Source organism: Ambystoma mexicanum, unplaced genomic scaffold (genome assembly GCF_040938575.1).
Source record: "Ambystoma mexicanum isolate Mex_15411 unplaced genomic scaffold, UKY_AmexF1_1 Mex_scaf52, whole genome shotgun sequence".
Lineage (NCBI taxonomy): Eukaryota > Metazoa > Chordata > Amphibia > Caudata > Ambystomatidae > Ambystoma > Ambystoma mexicanum.
Genome location: NW_027182469.1, coordinates 125,996 through 141,824, shown reverse-complemented (window position 1 = coordinate 141,824; position 15,829 = coordinate 125,996). Strand labels below are relative to the sequence as shown.

Sequence of the window (15,829 nt, the reverse complement as noted above, 5' to 3'; positions counted from 1 at the left end):
CTCCCTCCCGTGAAGTGCAAATGTGACCTCACACCAAAGATCCCTGAAAAGCTGCTTGGCAAGCCTGCTAAGGGGGCCTGTAAGAGCAAGGTACTCGGTATTCAAGAGGAAGCAAGATGAAGTACAGTAACCTGCTAAGGTGGCCCGTAAGAGCAAGGTACTCAGTATTCAAGAGGAAGCAGGATGAAGTACAGTAACCTGCTAAGGTGGCCCGTAAGAGCAAGGTACTCGATATTCAAAAGGAAGCAAAATGAAGTACAGTAACCTGCTAAGGTGGCCTGGAAGAGCAAGGTACCCGGTATTCAAGAGGAAGCAAGATGAAGTACAGTAACCCACTAAGGTGGCCTGGAAGAGCAGGGTACTCGGTATTCAAGAGGAAGCTAGATGAAGTACAGCAACCTGCTAAGGTGGCCTGGAAGAGCAAGGTACCCGGTATTCAAGAGGAAGCAAGATGAAGTACAGTAACCTGCTAAGGTGGCCCAGAAGAGCAAGGTAACCGGTATTCAAGAGGAAGCAAGATGAAGTACAGTAACCTGCTAAGGTGGCCCGGAAGAGCAAGGTACTCAGTATTCAATAGGAAGCAAGATGAAGTACAGTAACCTGCTAAGGTGGCCCGGAAGAGCAAGGTACTCTGTATTCAAGAGGAAGCAAGATGAAGTACAGTAACCCGCTAAGGTTGCCCAGAAGAGCAAGGTACTTGGTATTCAAGAGGAAGCAAGATGAAGTACTGTAACCTGTTAGGGAGGCCCGGAAGAGCAAGGTACTCTGTATTCAAGAAGAAGCAAGATGAAGTACTGTAACCTGCTAAGGTGGCCCGGAACAGCAAGGTACTCGGTATTCAAGAGGAAGCAAGATGAAGTACAGTAACCTGCTAAGGTGGTCCAGAAGAGCAAGGTACTCGGTATTCAAGAGGAAGCAAGATGAAGTACTGTAACATGCTAAGGTGGTCCAGAAGAGCAAGGTACTCGGTATTCAAGAGGAAGCAAGATGAAGTACTGTAACATGCTAAGGTGGCCCGGTAGAGCAAGGTACTCGGTATTCAAGAAGAAGCAAGATGAAGTACTGTAACCCGCTAAGGTTGCCCGGAAGAGCAAGGTACCCGGTATTCAAGAGGAATTAAGATGAAGTACTGTAACCTGCTAAGGTAGCACCGAAGAGCAAGGTACTCGGTATTCAAGAGGAAGCAAGATGAAGTACCGTAACCTGCTAGGGTGGCCCAGAAGAGCAAGGTACTTGGTACTCAAGAGGAAGTAAGATGAAGTACTGTAACCTGCTAAGGTGGCACCGAAGAGCAAGTTACTCAGTATTCAAGAGGAAGCAAGATAAAGTACTGTATTTTGGTATTTTACTGGATAGTGTGTAGAGCGCACCACCGACAATGTCAATCACTGCCAATATCTGTCTGTCGCTTTCCTCTGTCACTTTCAGTAATGCAGTTTTTTCTTATGCACAACAAGGGTTACTTATGTTACTATGCATATGGCAAACCACTGCCAGTGCCATCTTTCTCTGTCTCTCTCTCACTTTCTTCTGTAACTTCCTGCAATGTGTTCTTCTACAGGATGTGGCAATGTGTTAAGTATGTTACTGCGGTTTATAACATGCACCTCTTTCTCTCCTTCTTTTCACAGTGTGCCTTACTTTCTCACTCTTCTTCAGTGACAATGGTTTCTTGCATACAACCTGGCTGCATTATGCTAGATGAATGTATGTTACTGTGCAGTGTCTACCGTACACTGATGATAATGTTCATGGCTGTCAGTCTGTCTCTCGCTGCCTCTATCGCTCTCTCTTTCTTCTATAACTTCCCACAATGTGTTCTACTATCGCAGATGTGATGATGTGTTCAAATATTCTAAGATAATATTTTCCTTAGCAAAGCCTCCCATCATTAGTCGTTCACCCACCCACGGAAACAGGACCTCTGCTGGACCATGCCGGTCTGAGGAACTGCAACTCATACAGCACATTCTGCCTTCCTTTCTTGCTGTAGAGTATGTTACCATGGCCTAGACCACATGTTCCTATCACTATCTACAGCATGTCCCTGACGTTCTGCTAATGCTTACAGTAATGCAATGTTTTCTTGCGTGTCGCCTGGTTATGCTTAGCTACTACATGTCACTGGAGTGTGGACACTGCACACCTCTTCCATATGTCACTGCCAATGTAAGTCTTTTTCTCGCTCATACATGCTCTTTCTATCTCATGTAACATCCCACAATGTGTTCTGCTACACTGTGCGATTTTGTGCCCAAATATTTTCACATAGTACTTTTCTAATCTATCAACCTAGCTGCCCCTAATTAGGCATTACATATTTTCTAAAAGTATACATATTCTATTCCAGATATGGTAAGTAGAAAGTTTTAGAACCGTAGAGTTACCAGCAAATATTATTGCCCAGGACAAATCTGAGGCATAGCTAACCACTTCTTATCTCAAATTAGGGTATCCCTTTCTGTAAATCGCCTCTAATTTTACACACTCTGTTAGGAGATGTCTAGGAGTTTCGACGTTCCCTTTACAGAATCTACAAAGCATAAGCTTGTATGTGACCTCAGACCAGGCTCCAGTTCTTGATAGAGTTGGTAGCAGATCCAAGCTTAGTCTCATCACAAATCGTCTTACATTAATGTTAAAGTGTTTCATTAGATAACTACAAGGAGTATCCACTAGGAAACCTTGCTTAACATACCTTTCATACTTCCTCATGGTACCCAATTTAAAATATTATTCTCACTGTCCCAAACACTAGCCAACTTTTTAATTTTAGTTTCCATCACCAAAATTGTGGTATCATTGTCCCACTTGAAGCCAATATCATTAAAGAATACCTTCACATCATTTTTCCATTCTTTCAATATCCCTCCAGTTCCATTATTTCTAAGATAATTGCCAGAGGCCAAATAGAGGGAAAACTTATCCTCCAATTTACTGCGAATTTTGTATATAATGGATGCCCACCCTTATTTTCATTAGGGTAATCAGAGATGTTAAGCCAAGTTCACAGCTAATTTCTTCCATCAGGGATTTTCTAGGCAAACCCAGAACTCTATGCCACAATTTACCCACTAATTTCCTGTGCCATTTATTTTCTTTTACAGTAGAGACCTCCAGGCCATAGGCTTGGCAAGGGATTAAACATGTTTTATATAATTTCACCAACCTTCAATTGACAATCCACTTTTATGTCTAATGAAGTTTGAGATGACCCTGAACCTTCTCTCATTTTTTTGACAGACACAATTTTCCATCAATTGGGCGTTCAACGTATCAGATATACATATACCCAGGTAAATGTAGGAGTGCAAATCTCTGTGATCTCTCACTGCACCCTCCACACACTTTTTCTGTTCTTACTATTTTCGTCGGCAATCCTCATAAATTTTGGTTTTGTTGTAAATGATGCTTAAATTATTATTTTTAGCATATTTGCACAGTTTATTCATATTACGCTGTAGTAATGTGTCATCAGCATAGCCTACCCAACTTATGTATGTATCACCAATTCTAGGAGAGAAATTGTGGGCTTCACCCAGAGATTTGTGCAGATCTGACACATTTATGTTATAAAGTCTGGATGCTAATGGGCATGCTTTTTTAAGACCTAGATTGATAAGTATTTTACCACTCAATCTACCCCCGTGATTTAGTCAAAGCTGTATCACATTGTCAGAGCATAGTTCTTGTATGAAGTATAGGATCACCAGGCTCAACTTTCCATCCCTTAGATTCTGCCACAAGATGTCTATATCTACTGCATCGAGCACTCCCTTAAAGTCAATAATGCAGATATACCAGGGTTTCTCTCTCAATGTGAACCCCTGACGTATCAGCTACTGCAATGTCCTCATATTGATCAATGTCCCAATCCCAAGTCTAAATCCTGTTTGTAATTTAGATAGTATTTTATTCTGCTTGGTCCATATATTTAATTCTGTTAACAGTATTAGGGCAAACATTTCAGAGCAAGCATCGGACATTGCCAACATACTGTAACTACGAGTATTGTCTCTAGCTCCTTTTTTTAAAATCGGTATAAGAATAGAGGCCTTCCACCTGGTTGGTATAGTCCTCATATTTGCTATTGTAGTAAACAATATTGAAAATGGTCTTGACCAGAATTGTGGCTTATGCTTATAAATCAAGTTAGGTTTACCATCAGGGCCTGCCGCTCTAGAAGTTTTCAATGTATGTATTATTCAGCACTAACTTCCACCCGATCCAATCAACCAAATTCTCTATTATGCATATCCTTATTTACCCTATATTGATGGGATCTGACATGTTTGATATCCTCAGATATAGGGTTAATCTCTTTTTTTTATCAATATCATAGAAGCTGACATGATTTTTATATAGATTCAAAATCTACAGCCATCTGTATTTGTGAGCATACTACGCAATTGAAACCATCTGAGCAAGGCTTTAAAATCTTAAAATCTAAAGGTCACCATGCTTCAATGAAATATGCTCAATGCATTTTGCTGTAGCTGCACTAACGAAAACTCCATAACAAGATGGCAACCCCTATAAATCCAATTAGTAGATTCGAAAAAGGACTCCTGCCCACACGACACGTTGCTTTGGCAACGTGCTAACTTTACGCTCGGGTTTCCAGGGAAACCAAATGCTACAACTGTAACTATGGCACCGGGCTCACCTCCCAGACAGAGTTGACGCGCACCAGAACGCACATATCATAAGGTAAGCTGCTTTCCAGGCAACCCCCTTCTTGATAGTTTTAGATTGAATTCTGTATTTGACGTCGGACGGGTCTCGGAACAAACACGCAGCATAATATGGCATACCGCCAACATTGTATGACTTAATGAGATATTTTCGAGCTTGCACTAACGGTACTAAGGAGAATCTAATGCGTACCATTATATCTATTGCTTACATATCAGATGGAACAAGAAAACTAATTCCACAGAGCGTTCATTGTGTATTATGGACGCTCACAGTCACTACCAAGCTTACGATTATTATGTCGCTTTATTTGTCGAGTAAGGCGCTCAGACCCAATTGCACACCGCTCTTTGCAACAAATTACATGTAGCTTTTTTCATCCATTAGTGATGGGCGGTTTTTCCCATTAATCTTTACAGGAAACATGGGATTTAACCCCACGGAATATGAGTGCGTCACGAACTAGGTAAACACATGCTACATCTCATTCTATAATTAATCTAACTTTAAGATTCCTATGATCAATATGTATAGTCCACTGAGCTTAAAACGAGTGAACATGAATAAATTGATAATTATCTCTCCTTTTCTCACCATGTTGGTTTTCTTTCCTCTCTCCATTCCTCACCATCCTCCCTTACACCAACCCCAATTCTCTGTCTGAAGATGACGGTTGATACTTAATGACTGTTGAAAAATGCATACAACCAACTTTTTGTGTTTCTTATGATCACATGTTTTCCGTTCTGAAAACAACATGTTTATTATTTTGAACTTATTTTGATTTGGCTGCACAACTGCTTGCTCATGTATATGTTTATTCAGATTTTGCCCAGCTTCGAGAAAGGCTTGAGTTAGCCGAAACAGTGTCGCGCATAAGGGCATTGCAAAAATAAAAAAGAAATCATGAGTACAAATTGAGTGTTGTATCAATTATCAACTGGCGCTGTCTTGAGAAATTACTTTAATATAGTTTTTCAATAGCGGTTTCTGGCTATATCTGCTCTTCTACAAGACGCGACAGACTTTTCAGTACACAATCATCAGTCAACTAATATCAGCAAATCCAACATAATAGGCTTATATGGAGGAGTCGCTGCCCGACCAGCTTACTAAAGCCAAACGTCCCTCTTCTTCTTAACATGCAACACCTTTTAACACTGCTAGTTTCAAGAGTGGCTTCCCTCGCCTCTAGGCCAAAGAAAAAGCAAGTTTGCACACCAGCCCCCTCCCCTCGGATGTGAAAGAACACATAACGTTGTCATATGTTGGTTCACACTCGTAGGAAGGGGGCTGATGTGTGTATTCAATTCTTCAAAGGAAGAGAGGCGATGGAAGCCTTTCTTGAAACGAGCAGCTTTAAAGTGTTGCTGCCTTTGTGCAAATACATTTTTCTGCAGACACAGTAAAACTTTTAACGCCGCCAGTTTCAGGAAAGGGTTCCCTCCTCCCTCTGCGCTAACAAAAACCAGGTGCGGTAGCCCTGCCCCTCAACTCACATTTCGGGAGGGGGGGAGCTGAATCCCTTTTAGCCCAATGGCATTGGTTGGTGCTATACTTCTGCGCATAGCCTGGCAAGCAGGCGATACTTGTTGATTTTAGAAAAATGCAGTTGTTTGTTCCTTTAAAAAATATTTTCGCTGTAGGATAGCTCAGGGGCAATGCGTTTGTCTTGGCAGCGCAACATAGGTTCGAATCCCGTTCCCGCGCTCAGAAATCACTGGTTGGTATTAAACGCGTTATAAAAGAATAATTATAATTATCATTTTAAAATACTGTGTGCCACAGGTTCTGTCCAAAAGAGATGAGCCGAGAGGGGATTTCCTTTTAGCGTTAAAAATCCTGTGAGACTAAAAGGTGCAGTTACAGGCAGATTAAAGCCTGTGTGTCATCCAGCAGAAATGCCTCTGCAGAATAACTTTATGCAGCTGGGAAGGTGGGATGTCTGTGCGTTTTCTGCTCTAACGATCCCTGTCTATAAATAACATTCATGAGTTAGGGTGCTTTTTCCTGCATTTCTCTTTACTTCCCTTAGATGGCAGTGCCGTATTATGCACATAATTACTCTGCCATGTATGTTTCGTTTAAAGGGATGGTCTAGTAAAAAATGTTATTTAAAAAATAGATAGGCCACATAAAAAAAAAAATACTAGCATCCTCCGTTTTAAAACTTCCTATGTAAAATGTTGAGCAATAAAACGTTATTGTGTTGGAAAACGCTGCGGTTTTTCTTTCCAAGTTTCTCAGGCTCCTCCAGCTCGGAGGAGCTTGAGAAACTTGGAAAGAAAAACCGCAGCATTTTCCAACACAACCGTGTGTGTTTCTGCCTGCTGTGGCTTTCACTTTGGGTCTCCGGTGCTGAGCACCGGAGACCCAAAGTGAAGCCACAGCAGGCAGAAACACACGCGGTTATGTTTACATGCCGCGTAGTGTTTCTACCTGCAGCTGATTTCCCATTTGGGGCTCTCGGGCTCCCCGTGGGGATCCCGAGAGCCCCAAATGGGAAATGCTAAATGCCGCGTTGTGTCTGCCTGAATCTGCTTTTCCATTTGGGGCTCTCGGGCTGGGGAGCCGGAGAGCCCCAAATGGAAAAGCAGATTCAGGCAGACACAACGCGGTTGTGTTGGAAAACGCTGCAGTTTTTCTTTCCGAGTTTCTCAGGCTCCTCTGAGCTGGAGGAGCCTGAGAAACTTGGAAAGAAAAACCGCAGTGTTTTCCAACACAATAACGTTGTATTTATGTTTGCGGTCGCTTCGGTTTTATTTCTAGGTTTTCCGGGCTCCTCCAGCCCGGAAAACTTAGAAAAAAAACCGCAGCTAGTGCTTATTTTTTGTAAAAAAAATAAATAGCACTTACCGAGATTCAGCTGCAGCTTTCCTGCTCTGGAATCCGGTCCGCGTCCTCCGAGTCCCGGCACTAATGAAGAGAAAGCCACCCAGCGGTAGACTTTGTTTACTACAGCTGGCTGGCTTTTCCTTCATTAGTGCCGCAAAAGCAAAAGCCAGCACAGGAGGGCCTCCATTCCACAAAATGGCTGCGCCCCTGTGCTTGCTTTTTCGAATTTTGAGCTTGAATAGCTCAAAATTTTACATAGGAAGTTTTAAAACGGAGGATGCTGGTATTTTTTTTTATGTGGCCTATCTATTTTTTAAATAAAAATTTTTACTAGACCATCCCTTTAAGGCACTTTTATTTTTTTCTTCAACGTACAGAAAGATTATGCGTTTTTGACAATCACATTAAGTACTATATAAATGAAAATAGTATTATTATTAACTGGGATCTTGAATACCGAGAGTTGTGTGAATTATCATTGCTCTGCTTTCATGACAAGGCCGTGTAGCACTCATCATTCCTAGCACTTCGTCCTTGGCTCACCCACGAGCTGGGACTCCTCAGCACTTACCTCCTCGTCCCTCTTCCATTCTGCACTTGCACGTTCTGAATACTCATAAGGCATAGTAGGTTTGTCCCTCTTCCTCTTACCCCTCTGCTCGTAATATTGTATTGTAATGTATTTCTCACCCTCCCGCCGTGCCTGCCCTGTAGGCACTTTGAAAAAGTATATTCTTATTGTATGAGCACTTAGGAAGCAAACAATAAATACATAAATATGCAAGGAGGCAATGCACAGTTTACCTGTTACAAAATTAATTAGACACATCACAGACAAATCAGCATACGTGGGGAAGTATTCAGAGTGGGGTAAACACAGGATGAGGGGCTTTGGTCAGAATGCTAATAAACCTTTCCCAGTGAGAAGTGACTTCACAGAGAAGGGGGACATTTGCATTTAACACATGACAACCAATGCCCAGTAATAAAAAGAAACACTTGAAAGAAACAGAACAGCTGAATGACATGTGGCCTGGGAAGCCTTGCAATGAAAGGTGCTCATACAAAATAAACAAAACTTTTGTTAGTATTTGACAGAGACAGACCTACTTATAGGGACCGCGATGGGTACCATTTCGCGGTTTAAGTGCCACCACCACCGGCATTAGAGTTGCCACCTGCCCAGCCACCACCAGGCATTAGAGTTACCAACTGCCCGGCCACCACCGGGCATTAGAGTTGCCACCTGCCTAGCCACCACTGGGGATTAGGGTTGCCACCTGCCCGGCCACCACCGTGCATTAGAGGTGCCGCCTGCCCGGCCACCACCAGGCATTAGAGTTGCCACCTGCCGGGATTTAGTGCAGACTGACCAGTTTATCTGAGCTTTGTCCGCTTTACACACAATAAATCCAGATGTGTGTCTCCAGTGGGGTGGCAGTCTGAGTTTCAAGACTGAGAAGCCAGTGGTGCAGCAGGGGCGGCCTGTGGGCTTTAAGGTGCGTGTCAGCCAGAGATGAATGGACTACCTGTAGTGTTCCTCTGAGCTGTGATTTGACAGCTACTGTCAGATGAGAGCTGCCCAGTAGGCAGCAATTAATAGAAAATGGGTCACGGGCAGGATCCCCCTCAGTGACCCTTTCATGTGCAAAGCTCCAACTCTGCCTGCAAAGTGCTAATGGTGTGGCTGTTATTGTTGATGACACATATGCATTTTAAAGACAAGTCCAGACAACATGTCTACCAATCTATTTGGGTTATTTGTGGAATAAAAGGTAAACTGTAGATTTCATTGTGTTCACACCTATGCAACACATCAGGCTGAAAACCTGGCTCAATATTGAGAAATGTTATTTAATAACAGAACCATCCCACAGCAGACTTCTGGCACCCCAAGATGTTGCAGTGTCCCGTGTGAATGGGGCATCCAGGTGGGTCTCTTTTTTTGCTTTCTGTCACAGTTCTGCATTGATGAATGAAAAGCAAAACTAAGGCATGAATACCAGATGCACAGAAACAGCACAGAATAAACCCGTCCTGGCTGAAATGACGCAGAGGCATATGCACATCTGCTTCACAGCCTCTGCTATTTATTGATCTGCATCTCCATTGGGAAAATTAAACTTTATTATTCAGACCTCCCAGATATTGCAGCATAATATCAATTTGTGGCATAAAAAGGGAATTGCTCAGCAGTGTTTCTTCCAGAATTTGTTTTATTGGATGTGCTAGAGAGCCTCAGGTTGCTAGAAAGAGACAGTAAGTGAAGCTACCAAAGACCCCGGTTGTCATTATTTGGGCCTTTTGTATGTGGTTTCAGCTTTCAATTTAATAGAGTCCCAGATGTCCCTGGCTTGACAGAACCGGGTTTGTTTTACACTTCCTTTTTGGTTTAATGTCTGTGCCTATTTTAGATTATTAACTATTAACTATATTGATTGCTATCAGTTGTAATGGTGCAAATATTCCCCTTGTATGTTCTCCAATCCCCTGAGCACTGACACTCCCCCACTCGCCAACATCACTCACACTCAGCAATTCTCCATCACAGCCCTCATGACAGAAAACAAATTTGCAAACAGACGTACAAACATTTGAAACATCCACACATAATTGCTATGAAATCAGACATTTCTCTTCAGCAACTTATTTGTACGCGCTACTGCCTTGGCCATGCATGTTGCCAATCAGATCACTGTGATGGATTATCTTAGTTGGATAGAAAGATCATGGTTTCTCTGGTATTAGCAAAATGGCCATGTGGTGGGGATTAGCCACCCCTTACATAAAATAATATGCGAGGCACAGAAAGAAGGAAATGTGTAAGATCCTCACCCATCAGAAGAGTTTGGGGCTTGAGGGAGACAGCAGGGTAGGCCTCTGGCCAAAATGAGCAGAGATTCCAGCCCCTGCCCCGAACAATGCCTGACAAACACCTTCCTGCCCTGCCCAAGATGCCCAAGCCCTGATGGGCAGAAACCCCAGCAGGCCACTGAGCACAGCACCTGAGCATGGTATGAGCTTTGAGGCACCTCTCAGCCTGCAAAAGAGAGAGAGAGATGGAGAGAGAAATAGAGAGAGAGAGAGTGAGAGAGAGATAGAGAGAGAGAGAGAGAGAGAGAGAGAGAGAGAGAGAGAGAGAGAGAGAGAGAGAGAGGGAGGGCGAGAGAGACACACACAGGGGCTGTGTAAGCTAGTGAAATGGGACCTGTATGCTAGAGGGCAATGATGGGAGTGCAGGATTGCAGGCTGTTTTGCCTCGTAAGGCTTACTCCCCATTCCCCTGACTATCGTCTCCCCTCTAAGATCTTCTACAACCTTACACTTAACACACAAAAACCCACCACAGATCTTGCCCTTAAAATATCAACACTAACTGAGCTACGACTAAGCTCTCCTCTTTAGCCTGTTAGACCTGTCGCACGCCCCCACAGGAGCAGCTACACAGACCCAAAGCGCTGTAGCCTATCAGATCTTGGGCTCTTGCCTATGGATAACATGCTCCCATGTATCACCTGCAAAACCATAGAAAGCAGATTGGCACTCGGGAACCAGATACTTCCTGCACCCATCAACACCACAACTTTCACATCTGCCTTTCCCACTGTCCCACTAATAACCCTCCACCCTTTTCTTACAGATCCAAGCGCAGTGAGGCCACCACTAGTAGCAGATGGGTGCTATACAATGCCACTTACATTACATCCCCAGAGCACAGGTCCATAGCCTTCCCACCTACGCATATACACTTTAAGGTTTAATTTATTCAATTGCAGTTGTGTAATCTTCTTGCTGAGACTTTTATCGGCACATAAGTTGGTATTCTTCGCATTTCCACAAAATCCTGATTCCCCTGTACTGAGGACACCTGTGCTTTCTCAGCCAGAGTTTTAGTGACACTCTGCTGGAAAAGTCACAAGGAATTTCACTTTGACACTGATCAAAGGAATCCCAAACCACATCTGTGATAACTGGTGTCAGTAATCTATACATAGGAGTACTTGTCACACCTGTGTGGACCATGTTGCTGCTTTTCAAGTTACAATGGAAGGACCTCCTTAGGCCTCTTTCCGGGAATCCACAATCCACTTGTTAATCTGTCCCGATTCTTAGAGGGCAAAGAAAGTTCTGTCACGGAACAAGGAAACGAAGTAGTGTCCCTGATCCCTCAGGTCAGTAACAATGCAGGTGCTGTACTACCCTCCACAGCCAGACACTAAGTCACAAAGGCAATGTTTGTCCGGCTGCAGATGCCAAGCAAAACGGCACTTGTCATAGTGCAATGGTTTCTAATATGTCCCAGTGTTTTCAGAAATAGGGCAAACTTTGCCCTAGTGCTAATAACTGCAACTTTGCACTTCCACGGGTGCAATGTTTCTGTAATCTGGCCCATGGTATTTTATGCAGGAGTGTGCTACATGCTGTAGGTCAGGAGTGTGCTGCACCTACAGAGCTCTCTGGAGGTCTCATTAAGGAAATGCCTGAGTACATTGGGCTCCAGCTCAGGAGTGAAATGCACTGAGCGAGCTGCATAGAAAAGCAAATGCAGCACCCGAGTGAGCCATACCCAAGGCTTTAAGTGGGCTGGGGCTAGCTGGGTCAGAGCCCTGGCTGTTTCCCAAAAGTGTTTCTAAGCCAGGGTGCTGACGGAGCTCCATAAAGTCCTTTGGCAGCCCCAGCCAAACAGGCCACTAGAAGCCAAGGCATTTGTTTTACTGCCTGAAGCTTTTGCGCTGAATGCATTAAAGTGCCAGGCTTTAGATAAAAAGGTCTTGGCTTGTACCCGCCACTCATGTCCTTAATTAATTGTGGTGTCGTCCCCCACCAGGCATATCTTTGACTAAAGAGATGCAGCGAGTATCACCATCAGCACGCTGGGTATCAGGCGGGCATCAGCACTGCAATTATGGAAGCAAAGGGGAGGCAGAGGTGGCCCTTTACTAAGCTTAGGCCACACATTAGGCCACACCCCCTTTAGGCCACACCCCTTAGAGACACCCAGCGCCGTCACATCCCACTTAAAACATTGGCCATACCTGTGCTAAAAGTTTCAATAACTACTCAATGGAAGAAACAACACAAAAAAACAAGATGTAAAATAATCTTATCCCACATTGCTTGCCTTTGAAGACCACCTATACTCAACCCGCCCGACATCCCACCTATGCCCCCACAAATGGCGCTCTCTGGCAACGCTGCTTATGGGGTACACAGGGAATTGATTCCTTACACTGGGGGCTTCCCAGAGAGCATAAGACAAGCCATGAAATGTCAATGGACGAGACAAGCACATACACAGCTTTCATAGCATCCGCTCTTGCACCGTTGGTGGCAGGGGCGGTACAAAACCTAACTTTCATGGAGCGGTAAACTGGCGATGGGAGGGACCACTACAGAAACTGCTTGGGGAAAACCTGCAGGCTCTGCCCCCTCTGTTCTACTCCAAGGGGTGTCTGGCGTGGGGCCCAAATATCAAGTGGTAACTTTTAAAGCGCAATATGCCAGTGAGAACGACAAAGTGATTGGATTTAAAGATACATTTAGTTGCTTTGATGATTTGTATATCTAAAGACAAGGTATCCGATCAGGCATCACCCTTTAATTAAAAACTACCACCAGGGAACCAGGCGGTAGTACAGTGTGCCACAAATCCAACTTCTACTTGAGATACAAACCATAAATTACTGTTCATTATACCGTTATATGCCAGTATAAAAACATATGCACTCTGGCTGTGCCCTTACATCTCCATTCTGGCTTCACCAAAATATGCCATTATTCCCACATAAGAACATACTCATGTTTGCTGTGTGCATAATGCCAGTAATGATACTACAAGAAAACATGTCCAGATGAGCTCTGCCCATATGTGGCGGTGCCCCCACGTAAGCACATGCCTCTGGTGGTTTTGCTACTAAAAATGCCATATCACAATAAGAAGTCATGACCACAGTGACTACACAGTGTAGGCCAGTCTAGACATGTAATAACACCTAACATGCTTGGCGCAAATTGAATGACCCTTCAAAGCAAATAATGTATTTATAAGTATTGGGCAGTCACAATACTGGGACATCCCTTGCTGACAGCTACATAGCCATATAGACACCATGAATCATGATTCACCATAAAGGTTGGCCATTGTCTGCAACTCTAACCATAACAACGTATCATGCTTATTTTACAAGCGCTGCCCAGTAAAAAATCTCAAGCCACAGATAGAAATGGCTAGACTGGCTGAACCAAAATGCCATTTTAGCTACATAACGTATCTCATGGTTACTTTATCATGCATTCCCACTAAAAGGGCATGTTTATCAAATCCCCCATTCCCCACCTGCCCCTCTTCCACTCACCCCCACATCCCCCCACCTCCCACCCACTATCCACCAAAACCAGCTCCTCAGCCAAGCATTACACACAAGCGCACAAACACCCACACAACATTCACTCACTCATTTAAACATACCATCCACTTGCGCCCCAATTCACAGCCTGCTCACTCATTCACACGCACACCCTTCGCCTACCCTTCATGAACTCATTCACACACACACACTTATTGACACACACATTACATAATACATATACACACTCCTTGCACAGATGCATACATACATAATGAGCTAACATGCAACACCCTTTAACACTGCGAGTTTTAAGAAAGGCTTCCCTCGACTCTAGGCCAAAGAAAAAGCAAGTGTGCACACCAACCCCCTCCCCTCGGATGTGAAAGAACACATAACGTTGTCATATGTTGGTTCACACTCGTAGGGAGGGGGCTGATGTGTGTATTCAATTCTTCAAAGGAAGAGAGGCGATGGAAGCCTTTCTTGATACTAGCAGCTTTAAAGTTTTGCTGCATTTGTGCAAATACATTTTTTTGCACAGACACAGTAAAACGTTCATGCCGCCGGTTTCAGGAAAGGGTTCCCTCCTCCCTCTGCGCTAACAAAAACCAGGTGCGGTAGCCCTGCCCCTTTTGGGAGGGGGGAGCTGAATCCCTTTTAGCCCAATGGCATTGGTTGGTGCTATACTTCTGCGCATAGCCTGGCAAGCAGGCGATACATGTTGATTTTAAAAAAATGCAGTTGTTTGTTCTTTTAAAAAATATTTTCGCTGTAGGATAGCTCAGGGGCAATGCGTTTGTCTTGGCAGCGCAACATAGGTTCGAATCCCGTTCCCGTGCTCAGAAATCACTCGTTGTTATTAAGCGCGTTATAAAAGAACAATTATAATTATCATTTTAAAATACTGTGTGCCACAGGTTCTGTCCAAAAGAGATGATCTGAGAGGGGATTTCCTTTTAGCGTTAAAAATCCTGTGAGACTAAAAGGTGGAGCTACAGGCAGATCAAAGCCTCCGTGTCATCCAGCAGAAATGCCTCTGCAGAATAACTTTATGCAGCAAGGAAGGTGGGATGTCTGGGCGTTTTCTGCTCTAACGATCCCTGTCTATAAATAACATTCATGAGTTAGGGTGCTTTTTCCTGCATTTCTCTTTACTGCCCTTAGATGGCAGTGCCGTATTAAACACATCATTACTCTGCCATGTAAGTTTCGTTTAAGGCACTTTTATTTTTATTCTTCAACGTACAGAATGATTATACGTTTTTGACAATCACATTAAGTACTATATAAATGGAAATAGTATTATTATTAACTGGGATCATGAATACCGAGAGTTGTGTGAATTATCATTGCTCTGCTTTCATGACAAATTCCCCATTCGTCAAATGTCGACTGTTCTTTTAGGACAGTGCAGCTGTCAAACAAAATCAGTGATATAGGTGTGCCGTGTCACTTAGATCACTGATTGCGGTTACACTGTAACTGTCACTAGTTAAGAAAGGCTTAGACAGGCAAAACTGTTGGCAGCGGTGGGATTCGAACCCACGCCTCCAAAGAGACTGGAGCCTTAATCCAGCGCCTTAGACCGCTCGGCCACGCTACCTCCGTACATGGACTTCTCTGTTCTCAATATGAGGGAAGAACAGTGTTTCACCAAATGTGATTGACAGGTAATACTCTCAGTAAGCAAGCTGTAAATATGCCAACCTATGCTGTGCGGATTTATAACTGTAAAGTAGCTCTATGCCATAAACTACACCTTAAACGAGTAGCCACTTTTGACTTTGCATGCTCGGAAATGTAGGCACATACATATTATAGGAAAATTAAACAAGTCTCAGAAAGCATAATGTCCAGTGGTGGCCCTCTCAGTCTAAAGTTTACTTGTAATGCTCGTCCTCATTTTTTTAAAACACAGCTTTCCACGTTTGCAATATTCATTTAAAACA

At 43.6% G+C, this 15,829-nt stretch overlaps 1 non-coding gene across 1 annotated transcript; it reads right to left on the bottom strand.

The window, feature by feature from the left end:
• Positions 1-15,401: 15,401 nt before the first annotated feature.
• On the bottom strand, positions 15,402-15,483 carry TRNAL-AAG (transfer RNA leucine (anticodon AAG)). The gene has a single exon. It is a non-coding gene; the product is annotated as a tRNA-Leu (tRNA).
• Positions 15,484-15,829: the final 346 nt, after the last annotated feature.